The 19,293-nt window shown below is 53.3% G+C and overlaps 1 protein-coding gene across 5 annotated transcripts in view; it reads left to right on the top strand.

Moving 5' to 3' along the window:
* The window catches only part of ZFHX3 (zinc finger homeobox 3), a 382,420-nt gene that overhangs the window by 261,522 nt on the left and 101,605 nt on the right, over positions 1 to 19,293 (top strand). The gene's annotated exons all lie outside the window — the stretch shown is intronic.

The following is a 19,293-nucleotide window of genomic DNA, read 5'->3' as shown; positions in this document are numbered from 1 at the left end:
ACTGAGCCAAGGTGCTGCTTGGCAGGCCAAGGCGGTGCGGGCGGCCCTGTGTGCCTGGCACCGTGGCCTGGCCTTGTCGTGGCCGCTGTCACACCGGGGCCCAGCGGTGGCTGCTGTGACAAAAGCAGAGGCGTGTGTCCCTCTTTCATCTCCCTGTGTTGACCCCCGCCCCGATTGCTGTCGATGTCATGCCAGAGGCCAGGAGCAGCAGATTTGCTTTGGGCCTGGCCAGTGGTTGAACGGCTTCAGCAGGAATCGCTGAATCCCAAACTGATGGACGCACAGCTGGTTGCGTCAGTCTCCCTGTTAACACCTCCTTCCGCTTTCCAAAATAACAGTAATAGCAGTAATAATAACAAAAAAATTGTTACGTGGAGAAGCAGAAAAAGGACTAGTGGGCTTTTACATCAACTTTATTCACATGCCGTGTTTTGTTCTGCGGGGGCTCGATCCCTCGTGGGAGCGTTTCCCTGCCAGCGTTGCTTTCTCGTCTGCGGTGGGAGAATTTTCGGCAACCATCTTCTGTGGGTGCTGGCGCGCACCAGCGCCGGCCCTGCCAGGGCTGGAGGTGTGTTTTCTGCCGAGATCGATTCTGGAGGGACAGGCTCGGGAGAGGCTGAGCATTTCACAGCTCCTGCATCCCTTCATCCGAGCGCGGCCAAGGTTTGGCCTTTGTGTGGCTTTGGGGGCCGTGCAGCCGTGGGTGCGTCCGGCTGGCAGGAGAAGTGGGCTGTGAACAAAGCCGGGTTGTGACGGGTCCCTCTGGCCCGGCACGTGCCGGACCCCTGTGCTGCTTGCAGGCTCCTGCAACTGATGACTGTGGGGGCTTCAGCCCGGGAGAGGCCTCTGGGGCCACAGCAGGTGCCTGTGGGGGCTGTCCCCGCTGCGCTGCTCCTGTTCCTTAAGGATGGGTCATTCCCCACGCTGACTGGGAGCCCTGGGGGAGGCTGTCCATCCCTGGGGAAGATGCAGGGGGACACTAGAGAGAGGAACTCCTCTCTGGGGAGCAGGGCTGCCCTTCTCTCCTCCCTCCCTGCTCGACAGCCAAAATTCAGGCTGGGCGTCCAGCGCATGGCGGCAGTGATGGGGCTGTCGAGGGCTGTCGTGGCAGGAGAGTGGGAATCAAAACATCTGTGCGCAGGCCTGGGCGCCGCAGCCTCTAATGGTTTTGACGGAGCTGTTGTGGTCTGTTGTCTGGAAAATCTGCATTCTGCGCCGTGCCCGAGGGGGCCGCGGCACCGCAGACCGTGGCGGTACCTAAATATAACCGCCTCGCGCCGAGGGGTGAGGTGAGGGCAGCGGGAGCAGGCCGCCCGCTCGCCTTCTGCTTTGTCTCTGATCTGCGATTCAGGCATTTTTGTCTGCTCCCGAGGTTGGGTTTGTGTGTAGGCAGGGATTGGAGAAATAGATACATTCCAGCTAGTTTAAAAAAAAAAACAAAAAACAACAAAACAAGCAACAAAACAGGGTGGATGAGTCGGGCTTCCCTCGCTGCCGGCAGCGGTTCTGCTGCTGGGTTGGGGATCCCACCAGCGCCGGCCACTCCTGTGTTCCTCGTTCCCCTCGGAGATGCTGCGGGTCTTGCTGAGGTCTCGCTGGGCCGGCAAGAAGCCAGAGCTTCCAGCGCTTCCTTGCTGGCTGTGCCGGACAGACATGTCCATCTGTCGGTGCGGGAGGTGGGTGCTCGTCGCCACAGCAACGCTGGCTGTGCGCGGGGCTGGAGCGCCAGGTGTGGATTGTGCGTGTGTCAGGGGTGGCTGTGAGCGCAGCCCTAGTTTGTCCCCACACAAAATTATTTTTTGGTTGGGGATGTCAGGAAGGGAGCTCAGCACAGGCCGCAGTTGGTGGTGGCTGCCACCATGTTCCAGGCGCTGCTGAGGTGGAGGGACAGTGGGATGATAGCGGGTGCTGCTGGCAGGCTGTGGCCACCCGGCTTTGCCCTTGAGTTTGCTGCTGGGAGAGACACTTGGCTGTTGATTGTAATTTCATTATGTCACAAGTGCCAAACATGCCTCTCACTATGAAAAGGCAAAGAGGACCAGCAGTGTTTTTCTTTTTTCCCCCCTGGAAAACAAGCGTTTCACAGTGTTCTGAACTGTGTGGTGCATGTTACTGTAGAACATGAGGATGCTGGCCCTGTGGTAACCAGGCTTTTGGGTATTAAATCTGGTGAGGGCTGAGCTGTGCAGGTTTCTTGGCTGGGCAGTAATGCTGGAGCAGACAATGTGCTTGGCAGCTCTGGTGAAAGGTTTTCTCCCGTCCTCCACCTGCCCTGGTGTCTGGGAAAGTGGAGACTGCAGGGCCTGTAACATGTTAGCTCTTAGTGTTTATTTACGTGGCCCAAGTGTGCCTGCTGAAGGATCGGGTCCCTGCCCAGGGAAGATGGGAGCTATTCCCAAACCCTCAGGTCCCAACAGAAGCGTACCCTGTGCTCTGCCTTGGGCTCACCTTGGGCTTCCAGCTGCGCTTTCCTGGCTGGTGGCACCTGGCTCCAAAATGGCTGGTTGGCTTAGTTGGGAGCAGGGGGTTTAACCCTCCTGCCACGCTGCCACCGGCCGCCTTGTGCAAACAGAGCGGCGCTCGGCGCAGAGCGCGGCGCACGGACGGCGTTGCTGATGGCAGCACGGCGATGGTGTGCCTGATCCCGCTGGCCAGGCGCTGCCTTTCCTCAGTGACTGTGGCGCCTGGTGGTGGGCTCACGGGGTTTTGGTCTTCTTGTTACAACGGAGTTGAGTGAGGAAGGGGGAGGTGAGGAGGGTGTGGAGACGCAGCTGGCTGAGCTGCCATTAGGTGCAGGTTGTTTGGGCTGACGAGTGCGGTCAGGTGCATGTTGTTTGAGACCATGCAGAATCTGGGGCTTCCTGCCCAAGGTGTGTTTGCTGAGGTACCATGTGGTGAAAAAACATGTCGGCAGGCCTGAAGGTTGGTTCAGGAGACTGAGCAGGGGAAGTACACGGAGCTCCTTGGTGTTTGAGAGCTGCAGAGCCTGCAAACCGGCCCTGTTCCTGCAGTGTGAAGGTATTCTGGATTCAGGCTGTGCACAGCAGCTTGTGCGTTTCCGCTGTACCTCTGGTGGTGCAGAGGCTGGTGCCCAGCCCCTTGGACACCTGGAAAGCAGAGCAGGGGCTGTGCTGTGCCGGGTGCCGAGGCTCCGGCACGATGGCTGCGGAGGCGATGCTGCCGGGCTGTGGTTCCTGGGCTGTGCGCGTTGGTCAGGGCTGGGTGTCAGTGCCGGCGCAGGAGCCGCTCGGGTGAGCTGTGGCAGGGTGCTCGTGGCCGCTGGAGCGGTACTGCCAGGTGGTCTTTGCTCCTGGTGCGTGTCCCCTGGTCGGGCTGAGGCTGCTTTGTGCTGTGGCATGTGGGTGAGCGAAGGCCGGGGAGCGCAGGGCAGCCGGCCACCGTGTCCCCGTGTCCTTGCACGGTTCCCACCGCAGCCCCTGACTGTGCCAGACAGAACTGTAGATGTCAGGCTTTGCACAGAAAGGAGAGCGGGGAGGGAGGGCGAGGAGGAGGCACAAGCGCGCAGCAGCAGGGCTGTGAGGTTCAAATTAACCTTCTGCTTTGTTGGTGTCGAAGTGAGGCACCCCGGCCGCCAGCACAGCCCAGGCCACTGTCATTCACGCTCGGCTCCGTGGAGGAGCAGGGATGGCAGCAGGGTGTCCCTCCCCAGTGCTGCTGGGGCTGGGGGACAGCAGGTGCCCAGGACAGTGCTGGGCCCACACACTGGAGATGAAGGCACCCAGTGGGACCCAGGGGCTGGCAGGGCTCACCGTGTCCCCAGGGTGCTGCAGTCAATGCCTTTTCATCTCACTGAGGAATGGGTGCTCTGGCCTTTCTTCTGGAAGCTGGGTCTGTGGCACCCAGACATGTGCTCCTACACAGCTACTTCAGATGTCAAAGCCTAAATTTCTCCTCTTTAATTTTCTCCTGTTAATTTTGTCTCTTTTAGTCTTACATACTTCCTTCCCCAGTTCCTTTCTTCTTGCTGTTTTTCATCTTCCATAGAGACAGTTAAAAGCAGCTTAACACCGTGAGCTTGTTTGGAAGTCAAAAGATCCGTTTCAGCTGTGACGCTGACTTTGGGCAAGGCACCAAGTGTTTGCCTCAGCTGGAGGATGAAATGGGATGATGCGTAGTTCACATGCAGGGACTGTAAGTGGAGGTTAATTGTGAAAAATCACAACATGTTTTAAATCCCCAGAGCATTGTTGCATCCTTAAATTTTAAATGGGAGTACCTGCTGCGCTGGGGGCAGCTGTGGAGCAGAGGGATTGTCCAGAGCACCTCAGCACCTCCCAGCAGGGCATCGAACTGGAGACCTGTGCTGTGGTACTGGAGGAATGGAGCTGGTTGGTGCTTGTTTTGAGACACCATCTCATCCCCGTGGTGTTGCTGCTTTCTGCGGCACAGAGCACTGGGGTGGAGGACTGGTCATGTTGGCTGGGGTTTGTAGCCCTGGAGAGTCCAAGTCTGAGTAAAGGCAGATGTGAAGGGGTGGGCAGGTGTATGTTCTGAGCTGTGGGCACGGCGCTGGGCCTGCAGCGCTGCTGGGGGAGGCAGCAGCGCGGTGGAGCTGGGTTGGTTGTGTTACTGGTCAGGGAGTGAGGATGGTGGACAAGAAGCACACACTGCCCCACAGCAGGCTGGTGCTGGAGGAGGGCAGGCAGCGTGGGTTTTGTGGCAGTTCCTCATGGCTGGCAGCGGGGAGAGCAGGTGGTGAGCTGGGCATTGCTCGGTGGGCAGCCCGTGCCCTTTGCTGGTCACAGAGCATGTTGTGAGCTGCGTGCTGGCATGGGGTGCCAGCCTGGGGAGGGTGGTCAGCACCACGTGCCCCTCTGCTATTTCACAAAGCAGTTACTTGGTGAATAGCAGTGCCTGTCTGAAGGAGCTGCCACTGATTTATTTTTTCGCTTGCTTGCTTTATTTCAAACCAGCCTCTCCATTGTTTCCTCTTTATTCTGGGTGACGTGGAAGTCCCGGAGGTTTGCATGAGATGCTGGAAATTACCCAGGTGGTGGGTCTGGTGCCAGTGCAGCCCTGCGTGAAAAGCTGCCTTCATGGCAGGCTTGCAGCGGTTTCACCTGGAACTGCAGATGTGTGAACCACAGAGCCAAGCTCTGGGAGTGCCTGGGGGATTGCTTGGAGCCCATGCAAGAGGAGGAGGAGGGTTGAGCTGTGTCCTGCACAGCAGCGGCTGGGGTCAGCCTCACAGGAGGAACAGCATGACTGATTTCTCTTCCCTTGAAACCTCCCAGCTGTGCCTGGGGCTGCAGACCTAGTTGCCAGAAGCCCCCTGCAAGGTCCTCCAGCTCTTAGCAGTGCAGCTGGAAGTGTCCAACCAGCCACTTCTCTAGCCATGTTCCTCCTCTAAGCATCCCTTTGTGTTTCTGGGATGATGGGATGCTCTCTTGGGACTGGAGGTTTCCTTCTTTGAGTCCAAGTAGCCACAGGCTGTGTGGATGTCTGCTTACTTTAGGCAGGAACTGGATGTCAGCACTCTGTTTTTTATCCCCCCAGCAATCTTTTTCTCAGGCTGTTTTGAAGTCCATGAAGTAGCAATGGAGTGTGAGATGCTGACCGTTTGGTGAGATTCCTTGAGAAGCACTGGCTGTCCTCTGGAGATCTGAAGTTCTCTGCTGCTGGAGAAATGAGTGGAGACGTATCAGGAACAGACATTTTGGATATTTTGCTGCTAGTGATGCTCAGTGGATCATCTGCATTTTAAAACCAAAAAAAATGTGGAGAAACCAAAAAAGCTTCAGCTGCCATTGAAGCATAGCATGCCCGGAGGTGGAGAAGAGGAGTGTTTTGGTCATGGTTTTCCCCTATGCAGATATTTGGGATATTAAAAGCTGTGTCTGTGTCTTGTTGAAGGCCTTGCTAGCCTGTGGAGTAGGACTGGGTGATTTCTCAACTGCTGCTTGAATTTACTCGTGTTAAGACTGAGCTGTCTCCATTAATGGCATTACCCTGGATGTTGAACAGTTCCACGTGAAGCCCTTGGCTGCCGTGGCCAGCACAGAGGGGATGGGGAGCTGAAGTCAGCCCCCTGGTCCAGGTCACTGTGAGGAGGCTAGGGCTGTTCTGAGCCCCAGAGATGGCTCCTGACTCCTGGGGACTGGAAATAAAAGGACTCAGAGTCTTAGGGTGCAGATTGTTTACAAAAGGGGAAGAAAATGGTAAAATAACGCTTCTTTCAGTAGAAATAGCTACAGTAAGTACTGTGGGAGAAAGGACAAAGGAGTTGTTCTTTAATGTCCTCATAGTGTCTTGAGTGTGAAAGTTTTTTTGTTTGGTCGGTTTTATATTTTAAAGTTCCTTCTTCCTTGTATGAGCCTCTTGCACAGCAGAGGAAGAGAAACACTTAACAAAAATAGAGCCTGTGTTTGCCTAAAATGAGGTTGCTGTGGCATGTTTAGGACTCGAGACTGTGACTTTGAAGCTGACTGCATTTTACGCTGCTGATACCCTTTTAACTGTCTTAGGTAAACAGTGCAGTTGGGCTCTGAGAAGTGTCTGGTGAAAACTGCTTGGCTCCTCATTCTGACTGATTCAGAGGTTTTCAGAACAAATACCTTCTGCTTACCAGCACTCTTCCTGCTTAGAAAAGTTTGCATTGATTTATTATTATTTTTTCAAAGGATTTACTTGCACATTAGAATGCCCCGTGGACATTATTTTCAGTTCAAGGAGGGTTTATTTTAGTTTGGCTTAATTGAATTGGAAACAGTTATGAGCTGTACCAAAGCAACTTGGATTTCAAACCAAAACAGGAACGTCCTGTTCACACGAGCCGGTTCACAGTGCTGTGTTTGCATGCCTGCACTGAATTTCTCTTGTTTACCTGTGTGTAGGGATTCTCAGCAAGTAAATCACGGTGAGGGCTCAGAGGTGCTGAGGCAGGACCTGGAGAGGCTGCAGGGGCTGGTGTCCTGCCTGTGTGTGACACTGATGCTGCTGCCAAGGCCAGCCCTGCCCTGGATGCTTTCTGCTTTTGCTGACACAGAGCTTTGGGGCAGTGGCACAGGGAAGTATTTTAGGGAAGGGACCTGGGTTAGAAAAACTGCTAAAGGATGGAGGGAAAAAAGCTTCCTCAAAATATTTTTATTTTTGGTTGGTTTTTTTGCCAGCTTCCGTTTAATTTGGAACAACTGTGCGATACAGATTGAAGTGGCTTTGCTGGAGCAGAGGGGAACAGGCAGGAGGGACTGAGGACTATTCCCAGAGGAGGGCTCGCTCTGCTGCTGCCCCAGCCGAAAGCTTGGTCCCAGCGTGGGGCTGGCACCTAAGTGTGCCTTTGGTGTAGGGTGCTTGTGAGGAAGGCACTGCTTTTAGTCATCTTTACTGTATTGCTGTTTTACCCTTTCAGGAGTCCAGTATGTTAAACTGTGGAGCCCTTTCACCTAAGGAAACTGAGCTGTGGCTGAGGCGTAAGCGGAAGGGTGAGCTCCTTCTGCCATGGAAGGACGAGCTGGTCCCCACAGGGCCCTGCTCCTTCTGAGCATCCTTCTCCTTCTGGGAGCTCTGGCATGCGTGGAAGTGCTGGGCTGTGCTGTGGGTGAGCAGCTGGGGCTGCTGGAGGCAGGGCCGGGTGCCGGGCTCTGCCGTGCGCTGCCCTGGCCGTGCTCCAGCCGCTGCCGCGGGCTCCGTGCCCCGCTGCGCTCCCTGCTTCCCTGCGAAGCCAGCACCTGGGGCTGGCAGCCTGCATCGCTCCTGTTTGTAGTTTCACCTGCCTAAATAAACAGACAAGCTGTTTGCTGCCCCTCCACCCCGTGCCTCTGCAGCAATGCTGCCCAGTGTTGTTCCGAAGGATCTGGATCCTGCCCTCTGAGGGGTCCATACCTGCCCCAGGTAGCTCTTTTTCCTCCCAGGGTAGCTCCCTCCTCCACTGTCCAGTGCTCTTTGTAGCTCCAAACCAAATATTTGCTGCAATTTTTGGAACAGATTTTGGTTTTATTTAAGCAATTGCCCAATCTCACATCCAAGGAGTTTCTTTTGTGTCTTTCTTACTTTGCAGAGTTCTGGGATGTAACTGGAGGCAAAGGCTGCACTGGCCACTGGCACAGGGGAGGGTGGCTGGGCACACGCTGTGCCCTGCCCTGGTGTGGGTTGTGCTGGGTCTGGATGTTCTCCTGTGCCTCAGCTCTGTGTATGTGTAGTGTTCTCTGTGAGCTTGCAGGTCAGGTGTGTTTAGACTCTACGCCGTGGTATGTCTGCCCATCCACATTGAAGGACCAGCACAGTGGGGGCTCTGTTGGGAACATCTTTGTATAGACGCCCCTTTTCCTGGTTGTTACAGAGTGATTCCTGTGCAAAACCTCCAGATTCTGATTGTTTCCATAGACCGATGATTTCTTAATGGTTTATCCTCTGTAAAGTCATTAGTAAAGCAAAATATCATACCCCAGAGTGAAAATGTGATCTTAACTGGCTCCCAGGTGAGGACAAGCAGAAGTGATTTCTCCTGCAAGCACACGCTCAAAAGCCAGAAGGATGGTTTCTAAATTGGATGCTGCAGGGCCTGAGCATGGAAATAGCTGTTAGAGCTGCTGTGATTTCTTCAATAATGTCTGCTCTGAAACTTTGCATTTAGGAGTAAAAAAAGTCTAGTGCAGAATATTTCTACTGTAAAGATCCTTCATTTCGGTTCAGGTTGAGTTGTGTGTTGTGGTGGGACGCTGCTCCGTGGATCCTGCCTGCCAGCCTGGCCCTGGTGCTGTTGGGATGTGTCACACATGCTGGCTGGGACATGGAGCTGCTGCTTGCCAGCGCCGCGGGAAGCTGTGCCTCCCTGGAGGCTGTGCCTCCCCGTGCCCAGGGGCTCCCCGTGCCCAGGGGCTCCGTGTGCCCCACGGCAGCGCCAGGCTGTGCTGCTTTGCTCTCTGCCTGAGCCCGTGGTCTGTGCTCGCAGCTGCAGTCATGAGAAACCTGCCGTTGATAAAAGTCACCATGGAAGGGTTCTTGGGATCCTGCCAGCCAGAGTTTCCTATTTAAAATTAGAAATCAGGTTTCTTTTCTTTTTGTTATGCCTTGATGTGAACTGGTAGTTGCTGGAGTTTTCTTTTGAATCCTGCGATCCCAGCTGAGGGGACTAGGAGGTAGGAACACATAATTAAGCAAAACCCCAAAAAGTGGAATTGCAGGTTTTGTCTTCTTGCGAGAGGAAAAATATTAAATTTCGTGTAATACTGAGCCCTCATCAGTAATAAGTGACTCATTAGGCAAATGCACAGTGTGTAAACGAAGGGAGCTCTGTGTCCATCAGGGTGCTGGCCAGTGTGCAGGGAGGGCCCAAGGCTGCCAAGCACACCTGCAGCCTCTGCTGGGCAAGGAGGAGAAATCTGCAGAGCAAGGAGGCGAGGTCAGGTGAAATGCGTGATAAAGCCTACTGCTGTAGTGGCTTTTGGAAGGCTGAACTTGTTGAACTGCTGCAGTTGCTGGATTTTGTTCTGCTCGGGTCATTGGTTTCAGGCTTTTGGGCACATTATTTTTCTACATCAGATGTGAGTTGTTCTTTGTGTTGTGGGTCTGTCCGTCCCTGCACAGCCACCGTGGGAAGCCTGCTCTGCCCTCATCCGGGGCGAGGAGCAGCACAGCTGCCCGAGTGGGGAGCTTCCATTTCGGCTTTTCTCCGGCACTTCTTACTTTACCCTTGACTGGGATTGAAGAATTCATCCCATTCCTTTGTTTTATGTGGAAGGAAACCTTATCCCTGTGGCTTCTGTTGCTGCTGGTTGTAAGAGTGTTGGTGGAGATAAGGGCTGGCTCCCTGTGCCCCCTGAGCAGCTGGCAGCCTGCCTGGTGACCCACAGGAGCCGGGCTGGATCCCTGTTACTAATGGGCCTGCCTTGTCCTGCCTTGTTTGTCGTGATTTGTGGCTGCATTTGTATGCAAATACTAACAACTTGCTGCTGAGTTAATTAGTGTTTTTTCTCTTTGCTTCCTGGAGCTTAAGCAAAAGGTCTTTATTCTCCCCATTTTGGTGGTCTCAGCTGCTCCACCCGCTCCTGCTGCCTGTGCCCGGTGTCCTTAGGGCAGTTCAGGCCCAGTTGTGTGAGCTGGCTGCAGACCCTGGTGGACTCAGGACAAAGGTGTCTGAGGGTTGGGGTGGTCGCTGTAGCTGGATGCTCTGGGTGTCCAGATGAATGTTTGCTCCCTGGCTCTGGGAGCTGCTTTGCGGATGAGCAGAACCAAGCCAGCTCTGTATGTCATGGAGATGCCAAGTGTTTACTTTCTAATGTTGGGATTGAGCACCTTAAATGCCATGGGAGGGATGGTTCCTACCAGACGAGAGGCTCCAAGGGTAGCTCTGGTGATCGGGACATGGCAGCGATGGAGTGGGAATTGCTGGCCTTCAACACCAGCTGGGTGTTGGTTTTGTGCTTTGATAGAGGGAAGGCAGGCATTTCTTCCCCTCCCAAGAATGGTATCTTTGTGTCCTTGTTTGGGCTCCAGGATTTTACTCATTTTGATCTTTCATTCCATCTGATGTTCTGTGGGCCCCACAGGTGTTTGGTTCTGCCAGAGCTGCCCAAGCCACAGGCTGCGGGGGTTACCTGCCGTGCAGGTGGGGTGGCAGCGAGGTGACCTGGGCAGCCCTGCTCAGGAGCTGCTCCAGGGGCCGTGGTGGTGCCCGGGCTGTGGCTCCCGGCCATCCCATCGGCCATGGCAGGAGCCCAGGCAGCTGTGCTTGTCCCACCCTGCCTCTTTCTGCCCTCCAGCCAAGGCTTTTTCACAGTTGTTGCGTCAGACTGCTGTTTAGTTTTTAAACCTTTGTTTTCCCCTGGAAGGCAGGGCTGTGGCTTCTCAGTAGCAGGGGTGACAGCCTCCAGCCTGAGGCCAGGGACTGGCAAGTTCCACCTGGAAACCAGAGACTCTTTGCCCCTGGGTTGGTACTTAGTCATGTTTGGAGCCTTGGTGCTGGTGGCAGGAGGGTGGAGAGTGAAGTTGTGTGGAGTGGTAACTTGTGCAGCACTGCATCCCGATGGAAGAGGGGATCTACCCATTGGCATGGAGCTCCCCATCCTACAGGGGTGGTTCCCAGGAGTGGCAGCTCACTGGTCAGGAGACGTTTCCTGGTCCCAGAGCCCAGATTGCTGCATGTTTTATAGTTATCTGAGGATTAATGGGAGAGCGGGGTTTTGGAGTATTTTATTTTGGTTTCCTGTTCCAGTGCCCCTCTGAGGTGAAGAAAGGCTTCTCATACCTGGCAGTGTTTGTCATCGTTGGATTTTTAGACCTGGGAGATTTGTTTTTTCTCTATTCTTGTTTTTCCATTTCACACCCTGCGAGGCAAAGGGATGTGGCACTGCAGACCTTTTCTGCTGCCATGCTGAATTCATCTGAGGAAGTACAGAAATGGAGATTTTTCTATGATCCTTCTGAACAGATCCCTGATGCTGTAGTAGGTTTTTAACTCCATAAGGCTGAGATTTTATAGGAAACCCAGGTGAGCCTGGGTAGGGTCCAGGCAGGAAGGGGTTGAATTTAGGATTTTGCAGAATGAAACAGGAATTTTTCTAGTTCCATTTTGGGCTGGTGGGATGTGTCTGTTATAGTGACTGTCTCAGTGCAAAGGTCTGAGGTGAGAAGCAGCTTAAAAAGGCTGTGTGGCATGTGAGGAAGCAAGTTAGCTCTTAATCATATCATATTGGCCTCCTTTGCGGCTGATACATCTGCTGTAAAACGCTTAGTGCTGAGTGCCTGATTGGGCAGCCCATGCTAAGTGTTCAAACTCCTGCTGCCTTTTTTCTTCAAACAATATCTTCTGGCTTCCAGATTTCTGATAAATTGATAAGAGGAATTGCGTGAGTCAATAGAGTTGTAGACACTTTGCCAATATAACCCTAGCGCTATTGATCTGCCAGTAAATTAAAGTCTTACTTAGAGGCTGCCGATATTTCTAATCTCCTGCCTCACCAATTACACCCTCCCAGCTACCTGGGAAAGCCAGCGATGGGAGAGGAGGCTGCCGGGGTTGTTCCTAGCGAGTGGGGCCGTGGCGTGGCAGCCTGGGTGGGGCAGGGGCACAGCGAGGTGGGTGCCTTTTGGGAATGCTGCAGAAGGAATTGGTTGGGTCAGGGCTGAGCCTCCCGCAGCTGCTGGGCACGGCCCTGGCTGCTGGGGATGGAGGCAGCTGGCAGGGGCAGTGAGCCTGGCTCCCTGGCTGTGCCCAGCCCTCCGCCTGCCCTGGCGTGGCGTGCTCGATGCCAGCGGGTCCCGATGCCATTGGCACTGTGCTCCTGCAGAAGGCACTCTGAAGAAGGGATGTGGCTGGAAGTGGGGGTGCAGGGAGCCCCGCTGCCTGTGGTCCTTGCCTGCTGCCTGCCCTGGCTCTGCCCCGTGGCTGCTGGCGTGAGGCGGCACCGAGGGGCCGTGGATCAGACAGCCCCGCCAGGCTCCCGTGGCCCCCCGCTATTCCCCCCACACCCCCTCCCCTGTGAAGTTTCAGTGGATTCTTGCCAGATAAGCCCCTTTCAAGTCTCATTTACGTTTGAAAGTCCATAGCTAGCTTTGGGAAGAAATCTCCAGATAAATGCTGTGTTCTTTCTAATACCCCAGAGCGAAAATCAATGGGAGGGATAATTCCTTCCCTTGTCCTACATGGACTTTCATGTGTTTCTACCTCCAGCAGCACCTTTTAAATAAAGAGAAGCAGCCACCCTCCCCTTTCTCCTCTGCCCCTTGGGTCCCAGCCCAGGCCTCCTGAGCATAGTGAGATGCAAGGTTTGGGGGTCCCTGTGTGGAGAGGGGTGCTCAGCTGGGGGGTTTCTGTTGGCCCCTTGGGTCCAGGCTTTTACTGGGAGAAAACTGTGCTGCTGTTTGGATTTACAGAGCTGGCAGTAGGGATGTTTCTGGGAATTTGCATCCAGAGTGGTCTGTAGCTGGAGCAGAGAACCCAGGTCTTAGAAGTGGTGACAGCAATACTGTGGTGAAGGGATTTAAAAACATTAATTTCATTAAATCCAGTGAAGTGAAGGTTCTTGTCATACAAAACTGCTGCCAGTGGAAGATGGGCCTATAGTGTTATCATTTTTCTATCCTAAGCTTGTGCAGAGCACTCTGATGTCTCTTCTGCCCAACATCCAGAGTGCTTGCTGTGAGGCAGATCCACTTTCCAGAAATACCTTGTAGGAGTTTGTAGCTGGGACTGGTCTGAGACAGCTCTTCCAGACTGCCCTGGAACATGCTTATGTCTAAAAGCTGCATCCTCCAGCAATGGAGTTCTTTATCTGGCCATTTCCTTGCTGGCTGCACTGAGCTGCATTTTCCCTGATGTTGTGAAGTTATTGTATAGACTGTACATTAAAAACTGTAACTATTCCAAGTCTGCTGTTTTGGCAGGGAATCGCTGAGTCTCGTGATCTGTAATGGAGTGGAGATGCTGAGCTGCAGCAGGATATATTTACACTGAAAGCTTTTTCATGGAGGAGACATCTGAACAGCCTGAATGATGTCTTTAGATTGCTGCTAGCTGTGCAGGTTGCCTCCCTGGTTAGGAGAGCTGAAGGAATCCTGTATGGACCAGATCCTCAGAAAAGGTGCTGTTAAAAAGTGACTCAGTCCTTACTATATTGAGATACTTGACTCCTGTTCACACCTGCTGATGCCCAAGGCAAGGGCAGGTTGGAACAAGACTTTCTGCTGGCTACCAGGTATTTTCTACTGTTTCCAGATACGTTTTCAGGGTTTCCTTGGGGTCTTCTGTGCCCTGCAGGCCACAGCTAGGAGTCCCACAGTCTAAGGCTGGATAAAGGGCTTATGAAACTGTGGATGGCAGATAATTCCTCACTCCTTTTAGCTGGAGAATGTCAAGGGTTCAGCTGGTTTTTCCGCTCCTTTCTGTTGGCCAGGGCTGGAGCTGCTGCCCGCAGCTCTCTGGAGCAGGGTGTCACCCGGGGTGACTCCTGTCATAAACACTGCCCTGCACTCAGCAGGGAGCGGCAGCATCGGGCTGAAACCCATCCATTAGCAGCATCTCCATGCCTACCCAGGTTTGCCTTTTGGACTGGGATCAGCCAGAGCTCTTTCTGCTGGGTCAGTGATGATTTCTCTCAGCTGTCAGAGACAGAGGTGACTCGGCCACTGGCCCGTGTGTTTCTCCTTTGCATCCTGAAATATTTAGTGTTTTGTATTTGAACGTAATGAATGAGCAGGAATATTAATGGCTTACAGACTAAAACCTCTAATTCAAATGTCTCTCGACTTGCAGGAAATCTAAGTTTGGGATTTTTGTGCTCTCTACCAAGGCTGGCATTCAGACAGTGTTCCCTAATTTATTTTCACAAATTGGAGAAGGCTGTAATTTACTATTTTGACAAGCACATGTTTCAGTACACCTTTAATTAAAAAAAGAAAGTTTGGTGCATGTCTGAAACTGTAAGAATCACTAGACTGGATCAGAACACTAACATCTAGTAATGTGACCTTTGCAAAGTGGACAAATTCTTCTTAATTTTCTCCTCTGACCTGTCTGCAGAGCAATGTATTTATAGTTACAGAAGCACAAACTCCAAGGGGGCTCTCACTGTACCAGGGGATTTGCTGAGACCTTGGTGGTTCTCCTTGGGATCTTGCTTTGGGTATTAGGGACCCTGTGCCTGTGCTTCATCGCCTCTAGCTAACGGAGGGAAAAAATTTAACTCCTACCCTAAAACTTGGCCTGCCGTGATAGAGGAATGTGGTTTTTTTGTGGATAGTGAGCAAAATAGGTCACAGCTATTTTGTATGTATGTTGGAAAACTTACTACTCTGTCTTTTCCAAGGCTTTACAAGACCAATTCCCACATCACCTTCAAAGCAAACGTTGAGGTGTTGTACTCCACCTCTCCAGTACCCGCAGTTTGTTGAGCCTGTGAGCTCCTGGTTTCAGAGGTGAGTGAGAGCTGCCCTGCAGTGTGAGTATTGCTGTGGTTGTGGTGCTGTAAGGCGAGCTCACAGGCAGCTCCTCTGTGTGTTATCCACTCCAGCCATCTCTACATGTGACTGATGTAATTGTTTATGGTACAGGTTTTGCTACCTGGCTGTTCAGTGTTTTCAGGCATCACTGATGCATTGGAAACAAACCCCACTGAAATGGGGCATACAGTTTATAGCACTTGGCTGCCACATGGGAGCGTGTGGCTCATTGACAGTTCCTGTATTAGTCACCTAACTTCGTGTTTCACCTCAAGTATTAGAAAGGAAGTTGAGGCTAAAAGTAAAGTGCTGTTTCTGTAAAACAGTAAAAGTTGTGTTAAGGTAGACAGTCCCACTGGAGTAACTTCAGAGGGCACGTGCTCACCTTGGGCATGGAGTGGTGACCATACACCAGGCTGCTGTTGGCCCCCTCTCCTCACCAGATGTTCCAGTACAGGTGTGTAATACCCTCTGGAGCAGAGGTTCCCGGTGGAAGTGGTGGGGTAGGAGGGGTGCTGCCTTTGCCCCTCGAGCTAGCTGGTCCATAACTTAGAGACCCAGCCTGTCAGACACTGTCCCTGCTGGGCCAGCAGAGGTGTGGTGGGAGCTGTAGTGAGTGCCAGATGCCCAGCAGTGTATTAAACACTAGTTCAGTACAGGAGGGCATATCACAGGAGAGAGATAAGCAAAGTTCTCTGATTGTGGATCAATAAAGGTTAGTGACATCATATCTCAAAGTGAGAGAACCTGCTTTCTGCAGACCATTTATCAGATTGCAGGCAGGAGCAGTGTTAACCTCTTCCTAACTAAGGGTCTGCTCCTCATCTGTCTCCAGACCAAATCATCTTCCCTTGTCTCCCCAGAAGGCTCCTGACCCTGCCTGTGAAGTTCCAGCAATGGCACGTTGGCGTGGCCATGCCAGAGGGGTTCTCTTTCAAAGGCTTCTGCTCAGCTCTCTGCAGCATGCCTCGTCCAGTGGGAGAGCTCGGTGTGGGCTGCCTGGGCACAGGGTCGCTGCAGGCACTGCTGCTGGAAGTGCTTCCCATCTCGGTTTATCTGCTGTTCTCCAGTAGCTCGATGCTGTTACGGCCCTGGTGAGGGGGAAGATTGCCACGTGTCAGCGCTGGGACATGATAGAGTTGTGTTGGTTAAAGATCTGGCGCCGTGCCAGATACTGGGCTGTGGTTGTAAAAGGCACCCTTAGTTTCCTGGTTTGGTCCTTAGATTAACCATGTTTCTGTGGCAGTGAAATCATTGTGGATGGTCTTCAGAATGTTGTGTGGGGCAGCAGGAGGCCTTGGGCGCAGTGTGCGCTGCCCTCCTCGAGGTGTCTGTCCCCCTGGGTGTGCTGTGATTGTTACCAAAATAGATTAGAGCTGTGCCGTTTGCGTGCTGCGTGCGGCGAGGCTCCAGCTTTCCCAGGAGTGCAGCTGGTACCAGAGTGTGGGCAGCGTGGAGCTGGGCTGAGCCCGGCCCAGCCACTCTGCAGGGACAGCCTGGGCAGCACACCAGGTGCCCATCCAGCCCCAGGGACCCACCAGCCCCCTCCAGCTTTTGTGACATTTTTCGCTTTCTGATCTCGTCTTCAGGTGGTTGGTAACACGAGGTACCTGCAAATGAGCAAACCTCTCTCTTCTCTCTCTCTTCTAAATGCCAGAGGAGTATTAAGGATCCTCCAGAGCATCCGTGCCCTGCAGTAGAAGAAGAAGAAGTAGAATTTAGGTCCCTACTGCCCTGCAGTAGGGAGTGCAGTGTAGATTTTCATGCTGTGCAGGTGCAGGTCTCTTGTTTTCCATGAATGAAAGGATAAACTGCTGCCTGGAGGAGCGTGTGGGCGAGGTTTAGAGATAGGATAGTGAGGACGGATGACAGGCAGAGGGTCAGGGGCAAGAACAGAGTTAATTCCCCGAATGAACTTCTCTTGTCTAGCAAGGAAATACCAATTTTTTCCAGAATCTACAGAGACTTGAGCCATAAAGACTTTCTGATTAGCTTTCATCCTTTTTCCATTGGTGATTTCTCATGGCAAAGAGCCCTTTTCTGTGGTGCCCTAGGCTGTGCCCCAGGAAGTGTCGGGAGGCCATGCTGCTGCGTGTCCTGGTGGGCTGGGGGGACACTGGTGATGGAGCCTGTGCTAATGGGCTGTTGTCCAAGTAGCAAGTGTATTTTCAATGAGGAGGTGCTGAGATATTAGTGGGGCCTGGATTACCCTGTGATTGTGCTGTCAATACTGCTGTATTGAGTCAGAGAGAGCCTGCACGACACAGGGAAACACTTAGCTCACTGCTGCTGCTTATTGAGAAGCCAATAGCAATTTACGTGCTGACACTTGACACCGAATCCAGTCCCAGAGGTGCAGCTCCTGCTAAGCCACTGCCGGGCTCGCCCTCACACCTGCGCCTTCCCCGGCCGTGGAGCTGCGGGTGTGGCGATGCCAAGGCTGCTCCAAACACAGCTCCGGGGGCTGGCACTGCCCCTGCAGCTCGGATGGGACAGGCAGGTGGGGACCAGCTCCGTGGAGAGGTGGGAAACCTGCGCTCCAGAGAGCTGGTCTCACGTGGCATTAGCTTTGTTCACGTATTCAGCGAAGAAGCGGAAATGTGGGTGCCCAAAGTGCCTGGGACCTGTGGACTGGAGCAGCTGGATTCCTTCTGTCCTGTTTGTCTGTTCTCCTGGGACAAGCACAGCAAAGCCTGATGGCCTTTCTGGCATACACGCACACCTTTTAAGAAAAACTTGAGATCATCTGCTGCCAAATACTTTCAAGAGGAATAACATCCAGGATATTTCTTTGAGGCTGAACTCCCTAAAACGGGAACTAAGCCGTGAAGGAGTGAGGATGGATGAGAACAGAGCTGGATAACTGCAATGAGGTTGCTGGAGGTGGGAAGCAGAGCATGGGGAACCTGTGTCCTGGTGATGTGCTCAGTAAGGAGCACCAGGTGCTGGAGGACTGCAGGAGGACTGAGGAGTTGTAGACTCAAGTGGATGGTCTTGTCATGTCCTGGTGATGTGCTCAGTAAGGAGCACCAGGTGCTGGAGGACTGAGGAGTTGTAGACTCAAGTGAATGGTCTTGTCATCCCTGGTGTGCTGCGGCAGTAAAACTCCTGCTGGTTTTTAAGTGCACCTCTTCCTGTTTTGCTGCATTGCCTGGCAAACAATTTTAGGCATTCTCTGTTAGTTGTGGTGCTGCTTTTTGGTCACCTTTCCTTTCACAGTTCTCTTGTGTGCCTGAAGCTCCTGGGAGGGTTAGAAAACCTGTGTCCTAAATCTGAAAGGAGACAAAGCAAGTGTGCTGCATGAGGGTGGTGCTTGGAATGCCTCTTCGTTTTGCAGAGCAGGATTTAGGTCACGCTGCAGGTCGTGTTTCCGATACCTGTGTTGCCTCGTGCTGGCAGGTTGTTGTAGCCCGTGTGCGGTGTCGGGCTCTGCAGAGCGTGGGGAGAGGAGGGAGCAAGCCTGCAGCAGTCGGTGTGGGGCTGTCCTGCAGCTCTGGGCAGAGTGGGGCTGTGTCGCCGTGTCTCCAGACTGCTGGAGCAGGCTCTGCAGCACGGGTGGCCCTGGGCAGGGCAGGGCGGGTGGCCTCGCTGGCAGCCGCTCAGGTGCCAGCCTGCCGAGGCTGGGAATGGCCCTTGTGGGGCAGGCCAGGCTGCTCTGGGCACTGTGCCTGTCCCCTGCCTTGCCAGGCTCTCGTCCCAGTGCAGGTGTTCCCTTTGCCCTGAGCAAGCGGCAGGTGCCTGTCCCAGAGCTCACTGCTCTGTGTGGTGCCTGTAACCAGAGCTGGGACGTGGTGTGGCCAGGAGCCCATCCAGAGGTCTCTGGGGACCCAGTCACTCCATGTTTGGGCAGTACTGGCTTTCTTCAGACACTTCAAAAACGGTGGCAAAAAACAATACAAAGATAGGTTTGGTGAGAGTGTAACCAGGGCAGCGGTGGCACGTGATGGAGGGGAGCACAAGGAGCAGGACATGTGTGCATCCAGTGCCTGTTGAACCTCAGTGGAGGGTGAAGCAGCAGGCATTTCTGTTGGGATGCTGGCTGGCTGGGATGGCTGGCAGGTGTGACACCTCGGCACGTGCTTTTGTAGAGGTCCTTGTTGCTTATTCTATGTTTTGTTCTAGTCTATTGCTAATCTTGTTCAGCAGTTGCTCCTCTTAATTACTGGAGTACTTTTACAGAGATGTAGCAGATTAATCCTTTTAGTTCTGCTTGCTGCCAGAAGAGATTGCCACCATTATTCCTGCACTATGGAAGGAGAGGTTGGAGCAGGAAGGAGCAGGGCTAAATTTAGAAAGCTTGTGCTCACACATGCTGCTCTGCAGCTGTAGAGGAGCATGTGGTGGCAGGTACCAGTGTGAACAGTGAGCAGGTATGCAGGCAGGTGAGGCTGGGGC

This window comes from Passer montanus, unplaced genomic scaffold (assembly GCF_014805655.1).
Source record: "Passer montanus isolate IOZ18808 unplaced genomic scaffold, ASM1480565v1 scaffold98, whole genome shotgun sequence".
Lineage (NCBI taxonomy): Eukaryota > Metazoa > Chordata > Aves > Passeriformes > Passeridae > Passer > Passer montanus.
This window is presented reverse-complemented; position numbering and strand designations above follow the sequence as displayed.